General features: G+C 39.0%; 1 long non-coding RNA gene across 3 annotated transcripts; it reads right to left on the bottom strand.

The window, feature by feature from the left end:
• Nucleotides 1–1673: 1673 nt before the first annotated feature.
• On the bottom strand, nucleotides 1674–6433 carry LOC125511063 (uncharacterized). Of its 3 annotated transcripts, none has more exons than XR_007284883.2 (4): nucleotides 5677–6433; nucleotides 5063–5133; nucleotides 3407–3526; nucleotides 1674–3307 (listed from the first exon to the last, which is right to left on the bottom strand). It is a non-coding gene; the product is annotated as an uncharacterized LOC125511063 (long non-coding RNA). The 3 variants fall into 3 exon arrangements; XR_007284891.2 differs by having other exon boundaries at nucleotides 1674–2304; XR_015602306.1 differs by having other exon boundaries at nucleotides 1674–3526; nucleotides 5677–6432.
• Nucleotides 6434–10932: the final 4499 nt, after the last annotated feature.

Here is a 10932-nt window from a genome sequence, read left to right as displayed (position 1 = left end):
CGAAAAATATGCCAACATGTTTGGAGATAGAGGTGTCGATAAAAATAAAATACAAACATGAGGGCATCATGATCATTCTTAGAATATATATATATATATATATATACATCTGGGCTATTCTGTTACGCGTAACAGAATATTATTCTGTTACCCTACTTGAACTGATGAATTCAAGCGGTTGAACTGATGAAATTCGAGCGGTTGAACTGATGCTTTCTGTTGCTGTTAATAATCGTCTTCTTTAGTTCAAATTTTTTTGCAACTTCTTTTTGTCGAAACGGGGCGTGTGATATATCATTGCAAAGCTCTTGACATCCACATTACAATCTTATAATTTGTTTTTGCAAAAACATTATGATTTAAGAGCAGTTTTGAAAAAAACATTTTTTTCAAAACCGAAAACGCGAATCATATTTTGGACTTAATTTTCAAACGATTTGTCGGAATTGAGCAAATGAGATGGCTTTGGAAAGCTTGTGAAAATCCACATCTTCCATATATCTACTATTTTTTCAAATTCTATATGATTTAAAAGTAATTTGAAAAACAGTGAAATTTTGGGCGAAATATTTTTTCGTTGTTTTTTGCAAACGGTTTGTCGGATTGATGCAAATGATACGGCGTTGGAAAGCTATGGAAAATGTGCAACTTTTGTGTATAGAAAGCTTTTCCTAATTCCTGACGGTTTAAATACGAATTCAAATACGGTTAAAATTGGTTTTGAACGCGATTTTTTTAAGAAGTTTGTCGAAATGGGGCAAATAATATACCGTTGGATAGCTATCGAAAATGCGGAACTTATTCATGTTAAACGTTTTCTCTACTTCGCAACCGTTTAAGAGTAATTTTGAATACGGCATGACGGATCTTGCTATTTGTACTGAGCTATTTTCTGTAGAGTAAGTTTGAATGGTTCCGAAAAGGGTACTTGTAGTGATGCTTGCATGGGTTTGTACTAAGCGTATTTTCACTAACTAGACTTTGCTCTATTTTTTGAGTAATATTTTTCTCGTAAGTTTTCAACGGTTTACTGTATTCTAGCCCCGAACTTGCATGGTTTGTATTGTTGAATTGAATGTTATTGTATTGTCGCCCCTATACTTGCATGGTTTATATCGTTGAATTGAATGATATTTTTTCAAAAACAAAATGTTTTTTATTGTTTTTTTAACTAACATTTTTATCAACGATGTTGTGAACTTCTCTCATTTCACGACTTGAACTTTTACCATTTGAATTTCCTCATAACCAAATTTGTTGGCAAAATTATTGCCCCTATGTACCTTGAAATTTTTAACTATTTAAAAATAGAGCATGTAATATACCGCTGGAAGGATGGTGAATAGAAGAAACTTTTTCATGTTGAACATTTTTCTAAATTTATTGTGGTTTAGGAGCAGTTTTGACTATGCCAAAAACATCATTTTTTTGTTTTTTCGATCTCATAAAATGAAACAGTGGACTTATATGACCAGATTTTTTGTACCGTCTCTGGTTTAGAACGTGGACTTATAGAAGTCAACCGTTTTGTGTATTAGTTTCAAATTTAGTTTCTCGTCCAAACTAATGATTATCATTAGCTCTAAACTTGAATGGCTTATCTAATTAAACTGATTGAATTTAAACAACATGACTCAGCACCCAGCAGGATGAGGACACCATTAGTCCGTAGCTATAAAACAAATCCCTATTCTTTTCTATGAACCAATGATAGAATACATGTTGGACTGCTGCATCTACTTTATCCCCAGGCACAAACCAGTGCATCATTTGCTCAATTCCTAGGCACCAACAGGGCATTTTTCTATTGTTTCATCAATAAATAAAAGGGCATTAGCAAGGCACAACCGACTGAGCTACAGATGGAATAATACAGGAGATGGGAAGTGACAACAAGTGGACACTATAGTGCATGTGTTCTTGTGATCTGCAGCTCTATACAATCTTCATATACATAAGCCCGGATGCATGGTAACCATTTCGTTCGAAACGTAGGAGTTCCGCAGCAAACAGTTCAATTGCCGCAAGAGTCCAGGGGAAAAATTGAGCATTCTACACGGAGTCTAGCATGTGTTGATCATGGCATGTGTGCATCTCCATCTGTCTCAGTGCTGTAGCTCCCTCTTGTTTCCGGTCGAGAAAGAAGAATGAGGTTACCAATGGCGGTTTCAAGGTAATTAATTATCATGCATTTCATCGACACGGGCAACTCGCTGGATCCGTAGCTCTGCATGAGCTTGTCGAGACGCCGTGACTCCAGCAGCAAAGGCCCTGAGTAGTCCACCCCTACATCTTCCTCTTCTACTTTTGAAACCAGAAAAAAAAGAAACAACTCGTCAAGAATGAGAGAAAAGAAAGTCAAAAGAAATTGAGCATCCTACAACTACTTCTGCAATGTATACTAATCCCTTTTGCTCAGTGCTTGAAATGTCCTACAATAATTAAGAAATAGAAAGGAAAGTGGTGAGAGCTTTCGACTGAACTTTTGATGCTTTGTCTTTTGAACTTATATGAACTTACTAGTTCTTTGTTTATAAAAAACTACAAATACAATGTTCCTAATCTGCAACAAAACATTTTTTTCTGGGCAAGTGAAAACAATGAGACACCGAACCCTCTCACTAACACACACAGAACTGATGGTAGAATACATAGTGAGTTGCTAATAATATTTTGATTTTCTCCTATAGGAAACATGTTCTTTTCTTCTTATGATATATAAAAATGAACTATTTCTCCACATCAAACTATTACCACGTTTCTGTATGAACTGAGAGAAAGAATACATAGTGAAAGAACAGTTAGCAGTACTAGTCTTGAGAAAAGAAGAGTTCGAATGTCGAGCGAGGAGTTTCTGTGTTAGGTTTGAATGATGACCTACCTGTAAGTAAACCAAGGATCCCATACTGCTTTATTTTGTGCATCATAATTGGGAGAAGTTCAAAAAGAAACTTCTAAAAAGTTTGTACTGCTTTTGCTATAACAACTATAGTCATCTTTGCCAACTATGTATATTACATGGCTAAAATAAGATTTTTGAATTGAACAAAAATAGTAAATTGTAATGAACACCTAAAGAGCAAGTTCTTTTCACATCTTCCTAACTACTTAATTAGCAGAACATATGTACGCATTTTAATAGCCGAAGCAAAGTGAGAGAGAGAGATTTGCTGTGAGAGTGAGAGAGTGTCGTTGATGCATGGAGAGGACTACCATCAGCGCTCAACTTGGACGGCTGCCAGCAACCATGGTGGACATGCCAGTGGTGGTGCGGCATGGCCAGAGCAGGCCGCTGGCTGTGCGGATACTGATATTCCGACACATCATGTTAGCGCACCAGGGAAATAACAAGTTTTCCATAAAAATGTTATCCATACTAGGTAAAACCAAACCTACAGGACAATACCTTTTTCTTCAGCTAGCTACTACATGCTACTGCTCCTCCAGCAATGTAGCATCCCTGTATCCTCCTTGCGCCGGCAACCATTCGGAGCATGCGCTGCTACCGCTCGACACGTTGAACCACCTGTAGGAATCAAAGTGAACTGAAGGGATTCAAACACATCAATGGACACATGTCCTACACAATAATTTTCACCTGTACTGCCCATAACAACAAACTAACATAAAAACAATTTATGAAGGAAACCGTTCTTGAAATCGGGTTGAGCTTAAACTATTCAGATTTTTGAACTCCTGCAGCAATTATACTTGAACTTGCGCGACACATTTTTTGAAAGCATCTAATGTTCAGGATACGCTATATGGAAAGAGGAATGGGGAACACACCAGGACACATAGGCAAGCTTGAACTTGTAGCATCATTCCTTATATTTTTCTAATTGGAGAATAACATGCGGCCTTATAGCATTTGATCACTTGAACTTGTAGCAACAGAAATAAGAAATATATATGGCCTCCGACCCGTGGAAATTATAAGAAATTTGTAAATACTAGTACTGCAAACCAACATTTATAAATACTAGTGAACTTGAACTTATGCTATCTCGACATGTGAACTGATTGTGTTACAAGCACACGCACGAAAATCAAACGAAACTGATATCAGTACATGTCAAAAAGATAATCAAGTTCATGTATATTAATTATGAGAAGTTCAAAAAGAAACTTTTTAAAAGTTTGTACTAAAAAGGTGTATACTGCATAACATCCGGTGAGGAGGACCATACTATTGAGGACACACACACATTCACAGAATGAGGAGGCTCCCATTAGGAACATTCAGAGGCATGCATCTGCAAGTTGTTGCATTGCTAGTACCCATGTCATGGCAAAACAGATATGCCATCTCTGTTGCATCATGCATCTTTGTACAGAAGCTTGTTTTTCCAGAAATTTAAGATAGTGTAAATATTATGTACTCTCTCTGTAAACTAATGTAAGAGCGTTTAGATCACTATTTTAGTATTCTAAACGCTCTTATATTAGATTATAGAGGGAGTACAACATGGGCATTCAGTAAGTCCGAACTGATCTTTTTTGGCACTTTTTGCACCGAGGTAATAGAAGTGAACCTGTGATGAAGAATAGAAAACAAAAAGAATTTTTTTGGAGGTGGAATAAGACGTCGGTGATTGGGTGGACCGGCTACACCTCCTCCCCTGGACTGATTGCTCCGGCGAAGTGGAGCTGATGGAGGCGGAGATGACGAGCGGCGCGATTTGGCCACTGCAGGGAATCCCAGTGACTACCAATTCATCCTTGTTGTTCCAGGATGACATCCAGAGCACTGCGACGGGGGTGGAGGAGCCACGTCGCCGGAGGGAATGGCGACTAGAGCAAATAAGTTTATAATCTTATACAGCAAGTTTACAATTCTTTTTTTGCTCTAGATTTTCTGAAGTGGTTAGGTATCACACGTCATATGCATTATCTCAAACATTTGGTAAGCACCACAACTAGAGAAACTATATATATATATATATATATGTGCCAAGGGACTGAACAAAGCACGGCTATTCATTCAAAAGCAGATAATGATCAACACGCAAGAAGGGGAACATGCCAGCACAAAGTAAAACCAACATGTGTTTGCAGCTACCTGATGTCCAAAGCTCATTTTGACTACGGATGTCAATCATGCTCTTCTTTTTCCCTTGCTACTTGTTGCCTCTGCAGCAAAATTGTAGTAGCAAAGCACCTTAAATTAATTGACAAAAGAGGCACCTCTATTCACAAAAGAGGGAGTATGTCCAATCTGTTGACATTGTTTAACATGGCAGTCTGCAAATTCTATTGTGCATCTACAAATCTTATCATACTGTAATTGGACTTATGACATGTTTGGAAGGGCAATGCCAGTCAACATCTTATAGCCCTCTATTTTGGTAAAAATAAAAAAATCAAGGCTTCAGTATGGACAACTAAATTATTAGGAATGTTCAGTCAACATGTTTTTGTTTTGAATTTTTTTCCTAAACTTATTAAGTTTCTATGTATGAACGTACAAACTTTCTAAGCATGAACTTTTTGCTAGGGTTTGTTTTTTCGTATTACAAATTGTTTTCTGCATTACAATAAACAACTTTAAAAGATAGCAAAATGGCACATGGATTCAAAATGAACTCAAACTGAAACAATTTAGTAGTAACATTCCTGGAGACATTTGCAAATTATGAAATGAACCTTCTGGGTGTTCAAAGTTTTGAAATGGACCTCTTTTTGAAGCCGAGAGAAACAAAATCCCACGGGGTTGATAGGGGCGTTAACGCACGGGTCATCGGGGCAGCCTTGGACGGGGACTGGTGGTGGTGAACGGCTTTAGGTGGCAGAGGTGAATGACCTCAGGTGGCGGAGTTGAACGTCCTGCGCGCTGAGGCCCCAGAGGGCGACGCCGAAACATGGGCCACACATGGCGCACTGCCGGGAGGAGTGGTCGCGTCGCTGGTAGGAGGCGGGGAGGCGACCGCGTCCTTGGGAGGAGGCGCGTCGCGCGTGGCGACGGTGGAGGTGTCGGGGGTGACCCCCGACGACGGCTGGTGGAAGCAGGGAGGCCACGGCGGCAGGTGAAGCTAGGGGGACGACGGCGGCAGGTGGAAGCCAGGGGATCCGACGGTGGCAGATTGAAGCCAGGGGGCGGCGGTCAGTCTCGCAGCGCCGCGCTGGAAGGGGGAAGCCTGCGGTGGCGCGCTGGAACGGGGAGGCCCATGGAGGCGTGCTGGAATGGGGGAGGCCGGCCGCGGTGAGCTGGAACGGGGGAGGCCGTCAGCGCGCTGGAACGAGGGAGGCCGGTCGCGGCGCGCTGGAACGGGGGAGGCCGGCGGCACGCTGGAACGAGGGAGGCCGGCCGTGGCGCGAGGGGTGGTGGCGCACGGCGGCAGGGGAAGGGGTGGCGACAGTGGCGAGATGGGATCGGGAAGTGGGTGGTTCGGGGGAGGCAGGATGGAGTTTTTTTTCTTTTCTATCGGGCCGGTTCGAGCTGGTGGACTGGATTCGGCAACCTGTAGTTGTGTCGCGCTCGCGTATATAGTTTCGTAAGTTTTGTCTTATTTCCGACGCAAAAAGAGACCGTAAGGAAATATATAATCGTCGTAAAAATATTTTATATTATGTCAAATTACAAACGTAAAAACATAGTCTAAAATACACATAAACTGTAAATTTTCTTATTTTATGACCTATATTTTTATTTTCTTATGTCAAATTTTACGTAGTGAATCAATAGGAATGTAACTATTTGAATTTCAAACGTAATTTAATTATAAAATGATCGTAAGATTATCTCGGGTGAAGAAAACTTATTCTACACCCTGAGTGATGAATAGTAACATTATATATATATATATTGTCATATGATCTCTTATGCTAAAGTAACAATTCAATCACAATTTCAAGTATGAATCATAAACTTCGTTGAAAAGTAACAAACTCTAATCTCAGTCATTGAGGCAATTGCAATTTATTATAACATAGGAAAGAGTCAATATAAGAGCTTTTCAGCAAGTCCACATACTCAACTATCATTTAGTCTTTCATAATTGCTAACACTCACGCAATATTTATGGGTATGGAGTTTTAATCGAACATAGAGAAAGATATGGGCTTATAGTTTTGCCTCCCAACGTTTTACCTCAAGGATAATGTTAACAATAATAGCTCATGCAGACTCACATCCAATTAGCTATATGTATCTGGATCTTTCCAACACATTGTGCTTGCCAAAGGATAAAATGTAAAAAGGAAAGGTGAAGATCACCATGACTCTTATGTAAGGTAGAATATAAAAGTAAAAGATAGGCCCTTCGCAGAGGGAAGCAGAGGTTGTCATGCGCTTTTATGGTTGGATGCACAAAATCTTAATGCACAAGAATGTCACTTTATATTGCCACTTGTGATATGGACCTTTATTATGCAGTCCATTGCTTTTATTTTTTCCATATCACAAGATCGTATAAAGATTATTTTCTCCACATTAATAAGTCATGCATATTTAGAAGGGAATTTTTATTGCATGCACCGATGACAACTTACTTGAAGGATATTACACAAAATCTTAATGCAAAAAAATGTCACTTTGTATTGCCACTTGTGATATGGACCTTTATTATGCAGTCCGTCGCTTTTATTTTTTCCATATCACAAGATCGTATAAAGATTATTTTCTCCACATTAATAAGTCATACATATTTAGAAGGGAATTTTTATTGCATGCACCAATGACAACTTACTTGAAGGATCTTACTCAATCCATAGGTAGGTATGGTGGACTCTCATGGCAAAACTGTGTTTAAGGATATTTGGAAGCACAAGTAGTATTTCTACTTGGTGCAAAGAACTTGGCTAGCATGAGAGGAAAAGGAAAGCTCAACATGTTGGATGATCCATGACAATATAATTTATCTCAGATGTAAGAAAACATAACCCACTATGTTGTCTTCCTTGTCCAACGTCAACTCTTTAGCATATCATACTTTAATGAGTGCTCACAATCATAAAAGATGTCCAAGATAGTATATTTATATGTGAAGATCTCTCTTTCTTTATTATTTCCTATTGATTGCAACGATGACCAAAACTATGTTTGTCAACTCTCAACAACTTTTATTCATCATACTCTTTATATGTGAGCTCATTACTCTCCATAAGATCCATATGATCTCTTTATTTCTTTCTATTTATTTTTCTTTTATTTTATTCCCTCAAGATCATAGCAAAATAATCAAGCCCTTGACTCAACACTAATCTTTATTATATATAGCTCACAGACTCGATTACACAAGAAGATCATAAAGCAAAACTCACAACTATATCATACTAAAACTTTATTCTGCTAGATCAAGATATTATCAAAAGGATCGAACTAAGAAAAAACGGTAAAGATAAAAGTGATGGTGATACGATACCGGGGCACTCCCCCAAGCTTGGCAGTTGCCAAGGGGAGTGCCCATACCCATGTGTTTATGTCTCCTTCTTCGGGGGTGGTGATGTGATATTCCTGGCGATGATGCCCCTCAAGATACGATTCTCTTCTTCAAGCTTATTGACTTGCTGCTTGAGGCCCATTATTTCCTTTTGGAGCTTGCCAGTGACGGCTAAAGCTCCTTTCACCCATGGATGTTGCATAGCTGCGGGAGAACAAGTAACACTCTTTTTCATATTTTCATAATAAACAAATCTAACATTGGAAGGGATGACCGAGTTTGGAATGGCTGAGCTCTGTAGTTCCCCCGTCGTGAATCCAGATCGGAAACGAGAAGTAACTTCTTGATCCTCTTCCATGGCATCTATCCTTTTCAAGTCGGCTTCCATCTCTTCCTACGTTGAGAGCCCAAAGTGATAGGCATCGCTGTTGCCCCTGGACCTGGTGTCGGATGAGACACCCGACTCTCCCTGACTGACTCTTGAGAGGACATCTTGCTCTGATCTGCGACAGAAACAGCTCGAAACAAAGACATGAGATATTTGCATGATACAGAGGTCAAAACCTTCGGGAGATTATATAATGAATTTTTACCGACTAAAAGAAGTATCGTGCAAGAAAACGGAGTTCGGAGAGCACACGAGGTGCCCATGAGGCAGGGGCGCGCCCTCCACCCTCGTGGAAGCCTCGTGTCCTTTCCGGTCTGCTTCTTATTTTCCTATTTTCTTAAATATTCCAAAACGGAGAAAAATTGCCATTAGAACTATTTTGGAGTCGGTTTACTTATCGTACCACGTACCTATTCCTTTTCGGAGTCTAAAACGTTCCGGAAAGTGTCTCTTATGTATTCCTCCGGGGTTACGGTTCCAATAATATTAGTTTCAACATTTATGGGATTACCTTAGATATAATGTTTTATTGTTTGACCGTTCACCACCTCCGGATTTGTGCCTTCGAAGTTGTTGACTTTTATGGCACAGGAACGATAGACCTGCTCGATAACGTAAGGGCCTTCCCATTTAGAGAGAAGTTTGCCTGCAAAAAGTCTTAAACGAGAGTTGTATAGCAACACATAATCACCTATATTAAACTCACGCTTTGTATCCTTTTGTCATGCCATCTTTTAACTTTTTCTTTAAACAATTTGGCATTTTCATAGGCTTGGGTTCTCCATTCATCAAGTGAGGTAATGTCAAATAACCTCTTCTCACCGGCAAGTTTGAAATTATAATTGAGCTCTTTAATGGCCCAATATGCCTTATGTTCTAGTTCGAGAGGTAAGTGACATGCTTTTCCATAAACCATTTTATACGGAGACATACCCATAGGATTTTTATATGCAGTTCTATAGGCCCATAATGCATCATCAAGTTTCTTTTACCAGTTCTTTCTAGATCTATTAACAGTCTTTTGCAAAATTAATTTAAGCTCTCTATTACTCAATTCTACTTGACCACTAGACTGTGGGTGATAAGGAGATGCAATTCTATGATTAACATCATACTTAGCAAGCATTTTACGAAAGGCACCATGAATGAAATGTGAACCACTATTAGTCATTAAATATCTAGGGACTCTAAACCTCGGGAAGATAACTTCTTTAAGCATCTTAATAGAGGTGTTATGATCAGCACTACTAGTTGGAATAACTTCTACCCACTTAGTAACGTAATCAACAACAACTAAAATATGTGTATACCCATTAGAGGAAGGAAACGGTCCCATATAATCAAAGCCCCAAACATCAAATGGTTCAATAACAAGTGAATAATTCATAGGCATTTCTTGATGTCTACTAATATTACCAATTCTTTGACATTCATCACAAGGCAAGACAAACTTACGGGCATCCTTGAAGAGAGTAGGCCAATAAAAACCGGATTGCAATACCTTATGTGCAGTTCTATCACCAGCATGGTGTCCTCCATAGGCTTTGGAGTGACACTTGCGTAGGATCTGTTCCTGTTCATGCTCAGGTACACAACGTCTAATAACACCATCTACTCCTTTATAAAGATGTGGGTCATCCCAAAAGTAATGTCTTAAATTATAGAAGAACTTTTTCTTTTGCTGGTATGTGAAACTAGGTGGTATAAAGTTAGCAACAATATAATTAGCATAATCAGCATACCATGGAGCAGTACGAGAAGCATTTATGACATTTAATTTTTCATCAGGAAAGCTATCATCAATAGGTAGTGGGTCATCAAGAACATTCTCTAACCTAGACAAGTTGTCTGCAACGGGGTTCTCAGCTCCCTTTCTATCAATGATATGCAAATCAAATTCTTGTAGCAGGAGAACCCATCTAATAAGTCTAGGTTTAGCATCTTTCTTCTCCATAAAATATTTAATAGCAGCATGATCAGTGTGGATAGTTACTTTAGAATCAACAATATAAGGTCTAAACTTATCACATGCAAATACAACTGCTAAAAATTATTTTTCAGTAGTAGCATAATTTCTCTGGGCATTGTCTAGAGTTTTACTAGCATATTGAATAACATTTAATTTCTTATCAACTCTTTGCCCTAGAATAGCACCTACAGCAT

The sequence above is a fragment of the Triticum urartu genome, chromosome 1A, assembly GCF_056163025.1.
Source record: "Triticum urartu cultivar PI428250 chromosome 1A, HENAU_Tu73, whole genome shotgun sequence".
NCBI classification, from domain to species: Eukaryota; Viridiplantae; Streptophyta; class Magnoliopsida; order Poales; family Poaceae; genus Triticum; species Triticum urartu.
The sequence above is the reverse complement of the archived record's forward strand: the minus strand, read 5'-3'. Positions and strand labels throughout refer to the sequence as shown.